General features: G+C 41.4%; 1 protein-coding gene and 1 pseudogene across 1 annotated transcript in view; one reads left to right on the forward strand and one right to left on the reverse strand.

The window, feature by feature from the left end:
- The window catches only part of SLC2A13 (solute carrier family 2 member 13), a 374,249-nt gene that overhangs the window by 21,502 nt on the left and 336,331 nt on the right, over positions 1–16,416 (reverse strand). The window lies entirely within an intron of this gene.
- LOC136323736 (proteasome subunit beta type-2 pseudogene) lies at positions 5,900–8,352 on the forward strand (annotated as a pseudogene).

Raw genomic sequence — 16,416 nt, forward strand, 5'->3', positions numbered from 1 at the left:
AGAGTTATGTATTCTGTAACACATCAAATAATGTAATCAGCCCTGTGCTTTCACCTCTGACAAAGCTCTTGTTCCAGTTGAAGAGCCTGTTTCACGAACGAGGAGCACTGACACGAGCAAACAACAAAACCACAGATGTCAAGTTAATCGTAACAGGAGGTTCAAACTCTCTGAGCCTTTGACATTAGATTTATGCTACTGTTAACTAACTAACCAGATGTTTCGAGTACAATTACACAAAGAGGAGGCCTCTATCCTGACCGACTTATAGCCAGCCAGCTTAGCTGCCAAAATGCTGCTGAGGCACAAGGTCTTGATCGGAACTGACAAGAAAAATGGCGCATTTGCTTATTAGCTCACCTCTCGTTTCAGAATAGCCTCTCTCCATTTGATCTCTGTTCTACCTTCCTGCCATTCCCTCTCCCTCCTGACAAAAAGCCCTGGCTGCACTGAGATGTAACATGGATTTCTGAAAACAGTAGTTCCTTATTTTCTCAAGTCTTTCAGCACTTGAATTATCCCTTTTCCTTTTCACCAGCACTTGTCTCACGAGTCTGGCTTTCGTGGTGACAGGCAACTGGACCTGCGGGTCGGCTCCTTGGTTTTGTTCCTTTGCAACAGCATCAAGATTGGCCCTCACATAACTGCTGTGACAAGGATCTCAGGATGGTGAGTTAAAGCATCCCTCTCAATTCCAATTCAGAGACTTGACGTTTTTCCACACTTAGGGGTTCGTTCCCTTTTTAAATAATTCTTCACTGCATTACCTGGGACCTTTCTCTGTGGAAGGTACAGCACCTCTAATTCCCAATTTTTCCCTAGGCTTCATAGGTCATTGCTTAGCCCAGCATTTTAGATGTAATCAATGATCAATAAATGCTTGCTAAATAAAAATTCAGTGTATCAGTTCCCATTTAGCTGATCTGCAGACATCTGATGCCAGTTTCTCCACTATATTATATACATTATTGAAGACAGATATATTTGTCATCAAAAACAATTTTTTTTTACCTCTCAGAAATTAATCTCTACTTAAGAAATGTTATTGCCTGTGGCAGAAAGTTTTCCTGACCATGAGCATTGTGAAACCCATCTGTATCATCCCCAGCTGTGAGAATTCCCAGCCACCACCGTGCTCCGGTCTGACTTCCCTCCACTCCCAGGGTGGCAGTGCAGTATCCCTCCCTCACCCGTTTGTGTTTGCAGGTGCCTGGGAATGAATGTGGCTGATTTACCACTGGAGGCTATCTTGATGCAAACAATGTTTCTTGGATTCTTTTCAATCCATTCTACAGCTGCCTTCTGTTAAGTGTGAGTTCTGTGGCTTCTTCATGAAAGCTGTGCTCCCAGCAGAAATGTCCTCGAGTAGCTGTAAATCTTCACTTGATGAAACTGATTAATATTTGTGTGAAGCTTTATCAAATACTAAGCCAGTGTTTTTCAACCCCTGGTCCACAGACCAGTCCATCAGAGACTTTGTGCCGGTCCACAAAAGAGTTAACTACCCTGATGTTGTATGAAGAGTACAGACCAATGACCTTAGTCGAATCTGCTTTCTGCCTTAGTGGTCCCCAGGTGTAAAAGGTTGGAAACCAACTATTCTTATAATATTCCAAAGATCCTAACCAGGCAGTGGTGCAGTGGATAGAGCATTGGACTGGGATGCAGAGGACCCAGGTTCGAGACCCCGAGGTCACCAGCTTGAGCACGGGCTTATCTGGTTTGAGCAAAAAGCCCACCAGCTTGAACCCAAGGTTGCTGGCTCCAGCAAGGGGTTACTCGGTCTGCTGAAGGCCCGCGGTCAAGGTACGTATGAGAAAGCAATCAATGAACAACTAAGGTGTTGCAATGTACAATGAAAAACTAATGATTGATGCTTCTCATCTCTCTCCGTTCCTGTCTATCCCTGTCTATCCCTCTATCTCTGAAAAATAAATAAGTAAATAAAATATTCCAAAGAAATAGCATCGTTATTCCCACTTTCCATGAGACAAATCTTAGAAATACAGTGACTTTCCCAAGATTACATAGCAGAGGTAACGTCGGAAACCCAGTCACCTGTTTCCTTTCCCTTCACTAGCATCCTCCTACCAGTTCATGTATATGTAAAACCTTGCCAGCGTGAGCTGCCCTACTTTTTATAGAATTTAAGTGGAAAATGAGATGAAAACTCTGCTTGAAATCTCCCCTAAGTCTGAGTTCTGCCTTAATGTCAGCGCTAAAGTACGTCACTAAAATCTCCAGCTTAAATGAGAATAAAATGCTTCTCACAGAGCAGTAGGAATTAAAATGAGCAGCATCTCGGCAGATCGGGGCGTCTGTGCCTTGTATATTCTTTTTGGACTCAGTATCTATTTTGCCCCAAAGCACAAAACAGTAATTAGAACAGAAACAATGCTTATACTACCTGGAAGTTAAAATATCTTATAACAAACTCAATAGCTAAATAACTGATATGAGGGCAGTGATGTCAACAGTACACATGCACTACAAGGAGAATAGTGATTTTAATGCAATAAAACGGCAGTATTAAGCAGTACTAATACATATTCTAAAACACAGAGCTTTATAATGACTATCTGATATAGCCATGCCAGTAAGGAATTAAAGGCTTCCCCAGAAAATACATATATTGATAGAATGTCTCAGTAATTACTTAAAAAGGAAATTTTCGTTATTGACAATGAATGTAGTAAACACTGAGGGCATGGAAAGGTATTATCATAAAACTATAAACTATAGGGCAATTTCACGTTTTTAAATCTACTGCAAAGTGAAAACGTAACAGCTTTACAAATTAAGCACTGTAATTGCAATTGGCTTTTTCTCACTTCCTGACTTGTATTGAAACTTCTGTAACACCATACTGATTATCAGCAATGGAACAAAATTATAAAACAGGACGTGTCTCAATCTTTCTACTGTGTGTGTGTGTGTGTTTGTGAGACAGAGATCCTTCTGGAGACTAAGGGGAACCCATTTCTTTATCTTTCCAGCTTCTAAAGGCCACCCACATTTCTCAGCTCATAGTGCCCCCTATCCTCAAAGCCAGAAAAAAGGGAGTTGAGTCTTTGGTCCATCTCTCTGGTTCAAAAAAAAAAAAAAGATGATTTAATTCTTCTAAATTCAAGATGATTTTCCTGCCACCACTTGGGTGAATATATACCATAACAGGTCCGTTAAAATTTACTCTATTTATAGATGTCAAGTAAGTATGTTGTACCCTGAAACTAATATGATACTGTATGTCAACTATAATTAAAGAAAAGGAAGACATCTAGACTGTCCTTCCTTATAATCTGTTACTGGCACTGGAGCAAAGCATTCATGTCACCCGCCTGTCACGCTCATCCTCCTAAAAGCAGCCCTGGCATCCCCCAGGGGAGAGGCCCCTGCCAGCTCGGCCTCCTTCTCCAGCCTCCCCAGTACCCCCTTCACTTTGCTCACTACATCACCCCTGTGTCTCAGAGGCCAGCACATAGCTGGGGCTCAACAAATATTTGTCAAATGAATAAGTCATATTCTTTTTTTTTTTTTTGAAGTGAGAAGTGGGGAGGCAGAGAGACAGACTCCCACATGCGTCCGACCAGGATCCACCCAGCATGCCCACCAGGGGGCTTTGCTCTGTTGCAACCGGAGCCATTCTAGTGCTTGAGGCAGAGGCCATGGAGCACTTCTCAGCACCTGGGCCAACTTTGCTCCAATGGAGCCTCGGCTGTGGGAGGGAAAGAGAAAGATAGAGAGAGAAGGGGAAGGGTGGAAAAGCAGATGGGCGCTTCTCCTGTGTGTCCTGACCGGGAATCAAACTCGGACATCTACACCCCGAGCCAACGCTCTACCACTGAGCCAGCTGGCCAGGGCTAATCATTTTCACCATTTGACAATGTCACAATAAAACATTGCCTCACAAATTTAAAACTACTTTATTTCTAAGGAGATTGTGATTGGGATATACTCTATTCATATGAATTATATATTTTGCTAGTCTACAGCAGGTATTTAATATAGTTACATATATTTTAACTCGAATAAATTATTCCTTGGATTATTTCAACACATAAATGTTTATTGTGGTCTAGGTAAAAGAATAAGCACTAGAATAGATGAATATAAAATATTCATTCCATCATTCAGTAATCATTTACTATAAGAACCAAATAAAAATGATTAGACACACAGTAAGAACACTGACAGGTGAGATGAAAGTTTTTGTATTTCCCGACACACACACAGACATACCTCAAAGAAGAGATGTTAGTGGAAATCTGTGGTGCTTTTCTTAGAAAGATGTGAAGGACCTGGGAGCAATGCACAAAGTGGGAGATGGGCTTGCACAGGACCCTACATATTGTGCAGGAGGGGACTTAGCTCATTTGCCTTATTTGTAGAGTTGTCCAGGAGTCTGGCTCTAACACCTGTTAATCAGGAATATTCTGAGCAAGTGAATCAACAATGGGCAATCTCAGATTATAGGAATTTCACGAACATATGAACTGGGAATTACTCAGTGTCTGGGTGCTTTCTTGGATCCTAGATGAATTTTTACTCTGGGGTTAAGGTCACTATGGCCATGTAACTATCCCTAGAAATCAGGCAAAGGTCTTAGGAGATAAAGCAGACTCTTCGGGGAAAGCACACACTCTAACTTAAGGGAGACTACCTGTGGTTTTGGTATAAAGTAAAGGGAACTCTCCAACTGAGAAACACTTGTGTTTACTTTGGGTAGAAATATTCCGCGAAGAGTCCCGCCCCTTAAGGGCGCTTATCTGAAGCATCCGAAATGCACATACATACTAAGCAGACACCAGCACAGACGGATAGAACACAGTTCAGAGGGTCCTCGGGGATGCTCAGATGAGCCAGGCTGCCCTAACCTCAAAAGAGAATTCCAGTTTCACAAAATTTCAGAAGTTGAGAAAACTTCAGGCAGAGAGAATTAAATCCAGGCTCAGCATTGGTGAGTGAATCACTGTACTATCTTTACCCTCTGTGGAGTGTGGGAGATAGCTCAGGGGGTTAAGTGCTTTATCTAAAACCTCTCTCCTATAACAGGTACAAAGAATATTTTTCCTTGAAGAAAGTGCTGATCAAATTTGAGATTTTGGTAAACGACCTACTTTGAGCCCTTTTTCATTCCCATTTACCTGAGGACGTTTTTATGTAAGTCAAATCCTAGCCACAATTAAATTTCCTGCAAATGATTTTTCTTTAAAAAAAAAAAATTAACATTGCCCTGGAATTTAGTAAAACAATTTAATCAGCCTAGATGTTAAGGTAAACCTGTGGTGACATATCAGGAAGAACTCAATCTGGTGAAAAGCTACGGGGGAAATGGAGACGGATTTGGGTACATGGTCAGGTTTAAACAGAGGTTAACCCAGGAACGTACCTGTTTGAATTCTGGCTCAACTACTTATTAGCCTCCACCAATGACCTTAAGCAAGTTATTTAACCTACTTAAGACTCCCTATCTTCATTTAAGGATGCTTAGCATGTACTGGAATTATTATGAAAACAACAGTAATTGCTGTTGCTACTATTAAAATGTATGTATTTGCAGGCCTGGGCCCCAAAGACAAAAAAGATATATTTTTTTCTTTTATGAAGTTCTACACATTATAATCCTCCCTTGGGGATATGACGTGTTTCCTAAAAGAGAGAAACAATATCTGGATTTCAATGACATTTTGCTTTTTTCTCTTTCAGCTCTTTATCTATCTCACAATCATTTCATCTTTTCTTTTTAAATAACATTTTGATATACTTCCTTAGCTTCCATTTTACTCTTTTTGGAACAAGTTTACTTGTCATGCAATCATGAATGAACTTATTTCTTCTTTCTATTCATAATGTAAGCATTGTCTTTTGAAAATATTGTATGATAAACTTTTGGATGAAAATGAATAACCAGAAAAGGTAAAAGAGAAAGTAGCTTGTGAAGAAATAAATGGATCATGATACAAGGTGAATGGAAACACTTGGGAGACTTACATTTCCTCATTATCTGAAAAGAAACAAGGGCTCCTTCTGGTGAAGATAGTGGAGCAGAGAGGTGCTGGGCTTGCCTGCTCCTGTGACCATGGCAACGCTATAACTACGGTACAGAACAGCCATGCGTGAGAATCACCTGAAGACTAGCTGAACAGAACTCCTATAAGCATGTAAAGAAGTCACATGGAGACTGGTAGGAGAGGCAGAGACTCACTGAAAGAAGCTGGGTCCACACCCACGTGCAGTGCTAAAGAGCTGGGAGGGTATCTTGGTTGTGGAGGTCCCCCCTGAGAGTGAGGGTTCCCAGCTCTACACTGGGCTCCCCAGCTCCAAGCTCCAGTGCTGCAAAGAGGCATCCCCACAGTATCTGGCTGTGAAAATCAGCAGGGTGAAGAGGAGGGCTGCTGTAGATTCAGGCATTATCTTAAGGGGCACGAGCACAGACTCACTTGCTCACAAATGTTGCCCTACGTTCCAGTGAAGGGATAGCAGCTTGAAAAGAACCAGGAACAAAGGGAAGAACTGAATTGTCTGGCTTCAGGGAAAAAGGTTCATAGGCAGCTCTGTCCAGGACCAAGTGCTGACAGATACCACTGCTCCACTGTTGAGCCCTCCTTTTGCTCAGCCTGAAGGTGTAGGCGGGCTCCAAATGTGAGTCACCATCATTGGCTAACACCGCTCACCCCGCCCTGGTGATACCCTGAGACTCCCACCCAACTAGTTCACCAGCCCAAATCTCTTTCAGCAGCTGTTCCTCATGAGTGACCAGCATCGTCTCACACTGGGAACTTTTCTAAAATCTCTCGAAGGTTAACAAACCCCAAACAGTGACTGGCCTTGGAGTATCCTGTACCTCTTTCTTAGCAGCTCCCAAACAGACATGGGTGGTGGCTGGCCTTGTTACACAGCACTGCTTCTCCCAGGTATCTCTAAGCCCAGCACACGCTGCTCCCAACTGCTGATCATTGTGCAAATGCTACCAGATGGCTGGAGGCCAGGCACAGGCAGCAGCTGACCAGGCTTGCCCAGAGCCCCTCCTAAGAGACCCACTTCAGACCATCCCAGAGCACCACCTACACAGCTCCACAGATGACACATGGAAAGAGTAGACTGACAGGCACCAGAGCCCTACTGAATCAAATCCCACTGTGCGGAACCCCACACACAGCTCGTGTGCTGTGGTCAGGGCCAGTTCTCACAGCCAGTTAGCCCGAGGGTCAGTCCCACACACTGTGTGCCAACAGCAATCGCGGCTCAGCTCCAACAGGTGGCGCACACAGCCTACACAGGCGACGTCCCGGGAGCATCGGGCTCAGGTGACTAGGGAGAGTGTCGCACTGGGCCCCACAGGAAACCTACTGCATAAGGCTACCCTGCCAAGACTGGGAGATGTAATGGATCTACCTAATACGTAAAAACACAAGGAAGCTACTAAAATGGGAGACAAAGAAACATGTCCCAAACAAAAGAAAAGGATAAAATTCCAGAAAACAAACTAAGTGGGATGGAGGCAGGCAAGCAAATCTACCAGTCACAGAGATCAAAACATTGGTTATAAGGATGCTCAATGGGGAACTTAGGGAAAGAATAGATAAACTAAACTCAGTGAGAACTTACACAAAGAGAAAGGAAACGAAAAAGAACCAGCCAGAATGAAAACTTGGATGGCCTGAGGAGAGGGAAACTGCGGTCCCTGGCGCAGCCTCCCTGCTGAGGCAGAGCACCTGAGACCCACGGCGTCGAGCCTGCAGTCCCGGCCTCCTGCCACCTCAGCGGCACCCAGGGCCCCGACTATGTCCTTGTCACTTCTGACCGGTGGCCGCTAGCAATACTGTCCAGATGAAGGATGATCACGACAAGATGTTTAAGATGAGTGAAAAAAAATCACTTCCTACGTGTTAGAGAGGCTGGAGACACTGTGCAGTTTAGAGAATATATTCAGAAAAATATGAAACTTCATAAGATGTGAAATGGGTATGAATTGTTTCCCACAGCAGCAGTTAATTTCCCATGATGAAATCTGGCTGACTGTTTTCGGAGTCGGACCCCATATCATGCCAGCCTCCTCCTGGCTGGCTACGATGAGCATGAGGGTCCAGAACTCTCCTAGAGGGATTACCTAGCAGCCTCGGCCAAGGCCCCTTTCACAGCCCATGGCGATGGTGCCTTCCTAACTCAGTATTCTGGATGATACCACACACCAATTACCTCATGTGAGAAAGCAGTGGAGCTTCTTAGGAAGTTTGTCTGGAGGAGCTCCAGAAATGTGTCATTCTGAATCTGCCAACCTTCAGTGTTCAAATCATTGACAAAAATGGCATCCATGACCTGGACATTTCCTTCCCTGAAAGCGGCTCCTAACATCATGCCCTCTCTCCCCCTTGCCCAGGAACTTTTTTTGATGGTCTCTTTTATTTTGTTCTACTCTTTTGATATGGACTCTTGATAGATAGTTAATTCAGATTAAAAGTGAATATGGATAACTTAAGAAAAATTAAAGAATACAATAACTCAAATGAAGAATACATCAAATGAAATCAACAGCACATTAGATGGAGCAGAGGATTAAAGCAGCAATTTGAAAGATAAGGTAGTGAAAAACACCCCGTAGGAACAACACAACAACAAAGAAAAAAAATGAGGCTAGATTAAGGGACCACTGGGACAAAAAGAAGCATACCAGCATTGCAGCATAGGGGTACCAGCAGGAGAAGAGAGCGAGCAAGGGACTGAAAATCAACTGGAAGAACTAATGCCCCAAAACTTCCTTAACATCATAAAGAAAATCGACATACATGCTCAGGAAGCAGAGAGAGTCTCAAACAAGATTAATCCAAAGGTGCCCACACTAATACACAGCATAATTAAAATACCAAAGGTTAAAGACAAAGAAGCTTAAAAGCATCAAGGAAAAAGAAATTAGTTACCTACAAAGGGCATCTCATAAGACTGTCAGCTTATTTCTCAACAGAAACTTTGCAGGCCAGAAAGGATTGGCAAAAAAATATTCAAACTGTATAAAAGCAAGGACCTACAAGCAAGATTACTCTACACAGCAAGGCTATCATTTGGTATGGAAGGAGAGATAAAGAGCTTGCCTAACAAGAAAAAGCTAAAGGAGTTAATTACTGCCAAACCAGTACTACAAGAAATGTTAAAAGGGACATGTTTAAGAAGAAGAAAAAAGATAAAAATATGAATAAAAGGGCAATAATCTATCAATATCAACTGATAATTACTTTAAAAGTAAATGCTCCAATTAAAAGATATAGGATAACTGAAGATAAAACAAGACTCAAATTAATGTTGCCCACAGGAAACCCACTTCAGATGGAAAGATGCACACAGACTGAAAAGATACTTTATAAAAATGGAAAGAATGGCCCTGGCCGGTTTGCTCAGTGGTAGAGTGTTGGCCCCGGCATGTGGAGGTACCAGGTTTGATTTCTGGCCAGGGCACACAGGAGGGGCACCCATTTGCCTCTCCACCCCTCCCCCTCTCCGTTCTCTCTGTCTCTCTCTTCTCTTCCCACAGCCAAGGCTCCACTGGAGCAAAGTTGGCCCGGGTGCTGAGGATGGCTCTAGGCCTCCGCCTCAGGCACTAGAATGGCTCCAGTTGCAACAGAGCGACGCCTACATGGGCAGAGTATCGCCCCCTTGTGGGCGTGCCAGGTAGATCCTGGTTGGGTGCATGCAGGAGTCTGTCTCTCTGCCTCCCCGCTTCTCACTTCAGAAAAATACAAAACAACAACAAAACAATAACAACAAAAAGCTGGAGTAGCAATACTTAGACAAAATAAGACTTCAAAAAAGGCTGTAAATAGAGACAAAGAAGGACATTTAATAATTTTAAAGAGATCAATTCTAGAAGAGGATTTAACCTTTGTAAACATTTCTGCATCCAACATGGGAACACCTAAATACATAAAGCAAATATTGATGGACATAAAGGGAGAGATCGATGGTAATACAAAGTAGGAGACTTTTTTTAATAGTAGGTGATTTAAACACTCCATTGACATTGATGGATAGCTCATCCAGACAAAAGCAACAAAGAAACAGCAGCCTTAAGTGACACACTAGGTTGTATGAATTTAATTGATAAAGCCAGAGCATTTCAACCCAAAACAGCAGAATATACATTCTTTTCAAGTGAACATGAAACATTTTCCAGGATAAACCACATGTTAGGTCTCAATACATTTAAAAAGAATGAAATCATATCAACCATCTTCTCTGAACACAATGGTATAAAACTAGAAATCAATTACAAGAAGAAAACTGAAAAATTCATAATCACATGGAAGCTAAATAACATGCTACTAATGAATAGGTTAGTAACAAGATCAAGGAATAAGTCAAAAGATACCTGAGACAAATGGAAACAAAAACAAAATGACCCAAAATTCTACATGACACAGCCAAAGCAGTTCTAGGAGGGAAATTCATAGCAGTACAGGCCTACCCTGAGAAACAAGGAAAACCTCAAATAAACAATCTAACTTTTTATCTGAAGAAACTAGAAAAAGAACAAAGCAAGCCCAAAGTGAGTATAAGCCCAAAGGAAATGATAAAGAGCAGAGCAGAAATTAATGAAATAGTCTAAAATACAAAAGATCAATGAAACCAAGAGCTGGTTCTTTGAAAAGATAAAGAAAATAGATAAACTTTTGACTGTACTCATCATAAAAAAGAGAGAGAGGATTCAAGTAAAATAAAATCAGAAGTGAAAATGGGCAGAAGACCTGAACTGACATTTCTCCATAGAGAACATACAGATAGCCCAAAGACATATGGAAGTATCATAAACAACACGAATCATCAGAGAAATGCAAATTAAAACTACAAGGAGATATCGCTTCACAGCTGTCAGAAAGGATCATCAGTAAATCAACCAAGTATTGGTGAGGATGTTGATAAAAGGGAATACCTGTTCACTATTGGTGGAAATGAACATTGGTATAGCCACTGTGAAAAGCAGGATGAAGTTACCTCCAAAAATTAAAAATAGAAATATCAAATATCATCAAAACCTAGCAATCCTAGTTCTATGCTGGGCATTAATCTGAAGAAATTCAAAACAATAAACTGATACAACTATTATGGAAGACAGTATGGTGGGTTCTCAAAAAATTAAGAATAGAGCTACCATGTGACCCAGCAATCACCCTACTGGGTATCTACTTGAAAAACTCAACAATACTGGTACGCAAAGACATATGCACTCCCATGGTCATTGCAGCATTATTCACAGTGGCCGAGACATAGAAACAGCCAAGGTATCCCTTAATTGAGGACTGGATAAAGAAAATGTGGTACAGATACAGATATTCAATTGAGTACTACTCAACCATAGAAATGATTACCTATTATTGCCATTTATGACAACACATATGGGTCTTGAGAATATACTAAGTGAAATAAGTAAATCAGAAAAAGCTAAGAACTATATGATTTCACACAGAAGTGGGATATAAAATTGAGACTCATGAACACAGATAAAACTGGAGTGGTTCCGGAGGGAGAGGGGTAGGGATAGGGGAGTAAAGAGGGACAGATATGATGGAAGATGATTTGACTTTAGGTGATGGGCACACAATGCACACAATGCAATTAACAATTCAAATCCTATAGATGCATCATTTATTCGAAACCTAAATATTCTTATTAATTAATGTCACCCCACTAAATTTAATTTCTAAAAAAAATATGTGTGTACCACTGCACTTATTGCAGCATTATTTCAGTAGCCAAGAAATGGCAGCAATCTAAGTGTTCACTGATACACAAATGGATAAAGATGTTGTACACATATACAATGGAGTGTTAGTCATTAAAAAGGATCCCTCATACACTGTTGGTGGGAATGTAAAGTAGTACAACCATTATGGAAGAAAGTATGGTGGTTCCTCAAAAAACTGCAAATAGAACTACCTTATGACCCAGCAATCCCTCTACTGGGTATATACCCCCAAAACTCAGAAACATTGATACGTAAAGACACATGCAGCCCCATGTTTATTGCAGCATTGTTCACAGTGGCCAGGACATGGAAACAACCAAAAAGCCCGTCAATAGATGACTGGATAAAGAAGATGTGGCACATATACACTATGGAATACTACTCAGCCATAAGAAATGATGACATCGGAACATTTACAGCAAAATGGTGGGATCTAGATAACATGATACGAAGCGAAATAAGTAAATCAGAAAAAACCAGGAACTGCATTATTCCATACGTAGGTGGGACATAAAAGTGAAACTAAGAGACATTGATAAGAGTGTGGTGGTTACGGGGGGGAGGGGGGAATGGGAGAGGGAAAGGGGGAGGGGGAGGGGCACAAAGAAAACAAGATAGAAGGTGACAGAGGACAATCTGACTTTGGGTGACGGGTATGCATCATAATTGAACGACAAGATACCCTGGTCTTGTTATCTTTGAATATATGTATCCTGATTTATTGATGTCACCCCATTAAAAAAATAAAATTATTTAAAAAAAAAAAAGAGTGACATCATACCATTTGTGACAACATGAATAGACCTCTTGATATGTATTGACAAATTTCCATTTATTTTTTTAGTGAGCAAGTGAGAGACAGAGATACACAGAGAGACAGACAGATAGAAAGAGAGAGAGAGAGATGAGAAGCATCAACTTGCAATTGTGACATTTTAATTGTTCATTGATTGCTTTCTCCTATGTGCCTTGACCGGGGGGCTCCAGCCAAACCAGCCAGTGACCCCTTGCTCAAGACAGCTACCATGGGGTCATGTCTATGATCCCAGGCTCAAGCTGGCAACTTCAAGGTTTTGAACCTGGGTCCTCAGTGTCCCAGGTCAATGCTCCATCCACTGTGCCACCACTTGGTCAGGTGACAAATTTCCATTTAGAAAGATTATTTGTTTTACTCTTCACATCAGTGTATAAGAAAGCTATTTGCTTATTAAAAAATAACTTCAATAATCTAAAATAACTTACTATCTGATAACTTGCCTAGGGTAAGTAAGTTATTTGTATAAGTCTTGATGTTAAGAAGATAACACATATCTCTTTACATGATTTAAAGTGAGTATGCAAGCATCCCTAAGCCTCTCAACTGGGAAACAATGGTAAACATTGTATTATGTTTGCAATGTAATTATCTTGAAGTACATTAAAAAATGTTAACATTTTCCACATACACTGAACTTATTTTGAGATTCTGACTTACTTGTATTTCCTGAGCTATAATTATAATGTTATTTCCCCATTTCAGCTCAATACTTCCTCATTTGTATTGTGGTTCTGTAACAGAAAATGGTTTTCTGTTTCCATAAATGCCAGCAATATGTGAACAGTATGTAAGTGGTGATTTGACACAAAATGGGAAGCTAATCCAATTAACCATCTCTTCTAAAGTAGCTAAATCAGTTTCACACAGATGATGGGGACAACTGCATCCTTAATTTTTGTTGTCTCATATTGGTAGCTTTTATTCTGTAACAATAATAAGCACAAATCAGATAATCTAATCATAGTCCAAGATACAAATGTGTGTTAAAACAATAAAGAAAGTTAATGGATACATGTTATATGCCAGTTATGATAAACATAGCTGTACAGAGACATATAATAAAAACCAGTCAGGACTCAACCCATACATTCCATACGTATGAATATAAAAGCTATTATCTGATTAAAATTAACTTCAAACATAATTTTTTACCTGGGGCTGTGGGAGCTGGCCTGCAAGCTGGCCCCCAGTGACCCCACAACCTGATACCCAGACCCCTGTGGAGCTCCTCCGTGGGCCAACCTGTGTGACTAGTCTCGTGGAAGCCTGGAGCATGACTTCTAAGGTTAGCTGGTAACGGCTATCAGGACGCCCGCCTGTCTCTCTGGAGCACTGGCTCTGGGGAAGCCAGCTGCCGCCTCCTGCGGGCACACAAGGAGCTCTGCCTGGGGAGAAATGGCCTGACTGACAAAGACCAGCACTGATTAACCTGCCAGGTGCAGAGCCAACCACCTTGGCCAGCCACCCATGAGCGACACCAAGCAGAACCTCTTAGCTCAGCTGTTTCTGGGCTACTCATCCACAGAAGTTGTTTGGCACCAAAACATGTTTATTGTTTGAAGCTGCTAAATTTTGGGGTTGTTAAATTGCAATAGATTACTAATATGGGGGCTGTGAATGGTAAATGAAGATCAGTTATCCTGAATAAGAGACTAAAAGAAAAAGGAGACATCTTTTTGCAAGTTAAAAGCTATATTCTCAAGTAACTTTTTTGGGGGGGTGAGAAGAGAGAGAGAAGCATCAACTTGTTCCACTTAGTTGTGCACCCCTTGATTGCTTCTCATATGAGCCCTGCCTGGGGCTCAAACTGGAAACCAGTGAGCCCAGGATTGAACCGGTAACCTTGGCACTCCAGGACAATGCTCTATCCACTGTGCCATCGGCCAGGGCTCCCTGCATAACTTCCAGTTTGTCAGAATTTATAGCAGACTTGCTGTGTGTGAGAAGAAACCTTTAACTTTTCTAATTGTAAAGCCAGCACTCCTCTCGCGGGCAGGACCCCAGCCTCCCGCATGCAGCTTCCTTACAAGGCACACACATGCACCCCCTGGGGACACCCAGGCTAGTGCTAAAGCACAAGAGAATCATGCGACATAATTCGGGTTTTCTTAAGCTTTCAGGACATTTTTGTACAGGCATAAAAATCTCCCACAGTCTTCAGTACTAAATGACGCTCAGAATACTGTATAAATGTTGCTGAAATAAATCAGGTTAATGAAGCGAAGGTACTGCCTGTCTTCAAACTCGATGCAATCCCACGATCCTGACACCCCTACCCAGGACAGGTACCCCTACTTAGAGAGCCACTGCTGTTCTTTCATTTTGAACTCCAGTGCCCCCAAGGTATACTTTTACAGGGACCTACCCAGAGTAATCTTCAAAATGATAGTATTGTTTCATTTCCACTGCTACTGGCAGAGTAAACCAAATAAAGGAAACAAGTATGAGAGAGCAAAAAATACTTGAGGTTAACTACCAGCTGGGTCAAAAAGATTGCAAAAACCAAGGCTACACATTGGTCTATACAAGTAATAGCAATTCAAAAGGTGGAGAATGCATGTCAGTGACATGCAGTGACTGAGTGCTTTTTAAAATAAGGCCTACTCTAGAAGAACGTGCTCGGAGACAAAGAGGGGTAATACCTTCGTATTACTAAAGTCTGACAACTGAGGAGGGTTGGTTGAATTATGAGTTCACATGACTCAGAGAAAAGCTTGGTAGAACTTTCAGCACATTGGTCCAGAAAGAATCAAATTTATTACAGCATATTTTGTAACCTGTCAGAATCTTAGAGTAAGGATTTGCTCCCGATGTGCAGTGGAGCAGCTGATACGTACAAAATGCATAATGAAGATTGATGCGAGCAGTTCCATGAGAAACAGGTCCTTGCTGAGAAAACATACACAATATGTATCATGATAGTTATCTGGACCCTTTCCAGTCTTTTTAGTACATGAGAAAATCAAAGCAACTCTAAAACTGCCATTGAGCTTCCCAAACCAGTCATACATCTACAAATCCTTGGCATTTTTGCAGAAAGGTAATTGGTACAGACATGCTTTGAATGAAAATTATAAACAGAAAAAAATTTTTTGGCTAACTCTCTTCTGAGAATGATATAAACAGGAATGCAGCTTATGCCGAGTATGTTTGGCAGGTCTGTTTCTAAGGGGGCTTGGGAGAACGGGGGCTTTGGCGGGTAGCCGAGTCATAAACAGAGAAGTTCCCCCAGAGATGGTGACAGTCTCCTTGAGACAGCTGACTTAGCCTAATTTCCCTTGGCACAAAGGTAAGATTCAAAATTGGCCCTGGCTGGATAGCTCGGTTGGTTAGAACATTGACCCAAAGCACAGAGGTTGCTGGTTTGATCCCTGGTCGAGGCACATACAGGAGCAGCTCGATATTCCTGTCTCTCTTTCTCCCTTACTCTCTAAAATCAATTAAAAATTTTTTTTAAATTAAAAAAAAAAACTTGGTTATATAAGATTATTTAAAACAGCGGTTCTCAACCTGTGGGTCACGACCCCGGTAGGGGTCTAATGACCCACAGGTTGAGAACCGCTGATTTAAAAAGTCAGGTTGTTGAATACAAAGACTACTAGAGTAGGAAATTTCACCAGCAGTACTAGTACTGTGAGAAAAATAATTGACTTTGGAGTCGGTTCACTTACTATATTGTGCTGGCTCTGCCATTAGTTGGTTTTGTGAGTTTTAGCAAATCATTTTAAATATCTGGATTCTGTTTCCTTATTTGTATAATAAAAGGTCTGGACTAGAATCTAGGGTTTACTAGTTTGTGCAAAATCAATATTGTATTAAGGGAGATCTTCAGGCTGCTTGGAGATCTGTCAGGAAAGAAGACTCT

This window comes from Saccopteryx bilineata, chromosome 2 (assembly GCF_036850765.1).
Source record: "Saccopteryx bilineata isolate mSacBil1 chromosome 2, mSacBil1_pri_phased_curated, whole genome shotgun sequence".
In the NCBI taxonomy this organism is placed as follows: Eukaryota; Metazoa; Chordata; class Mammalia; order Chiroptera; family Emballonuridae; genus Saccopteryx; species Saccopteryx bilineata.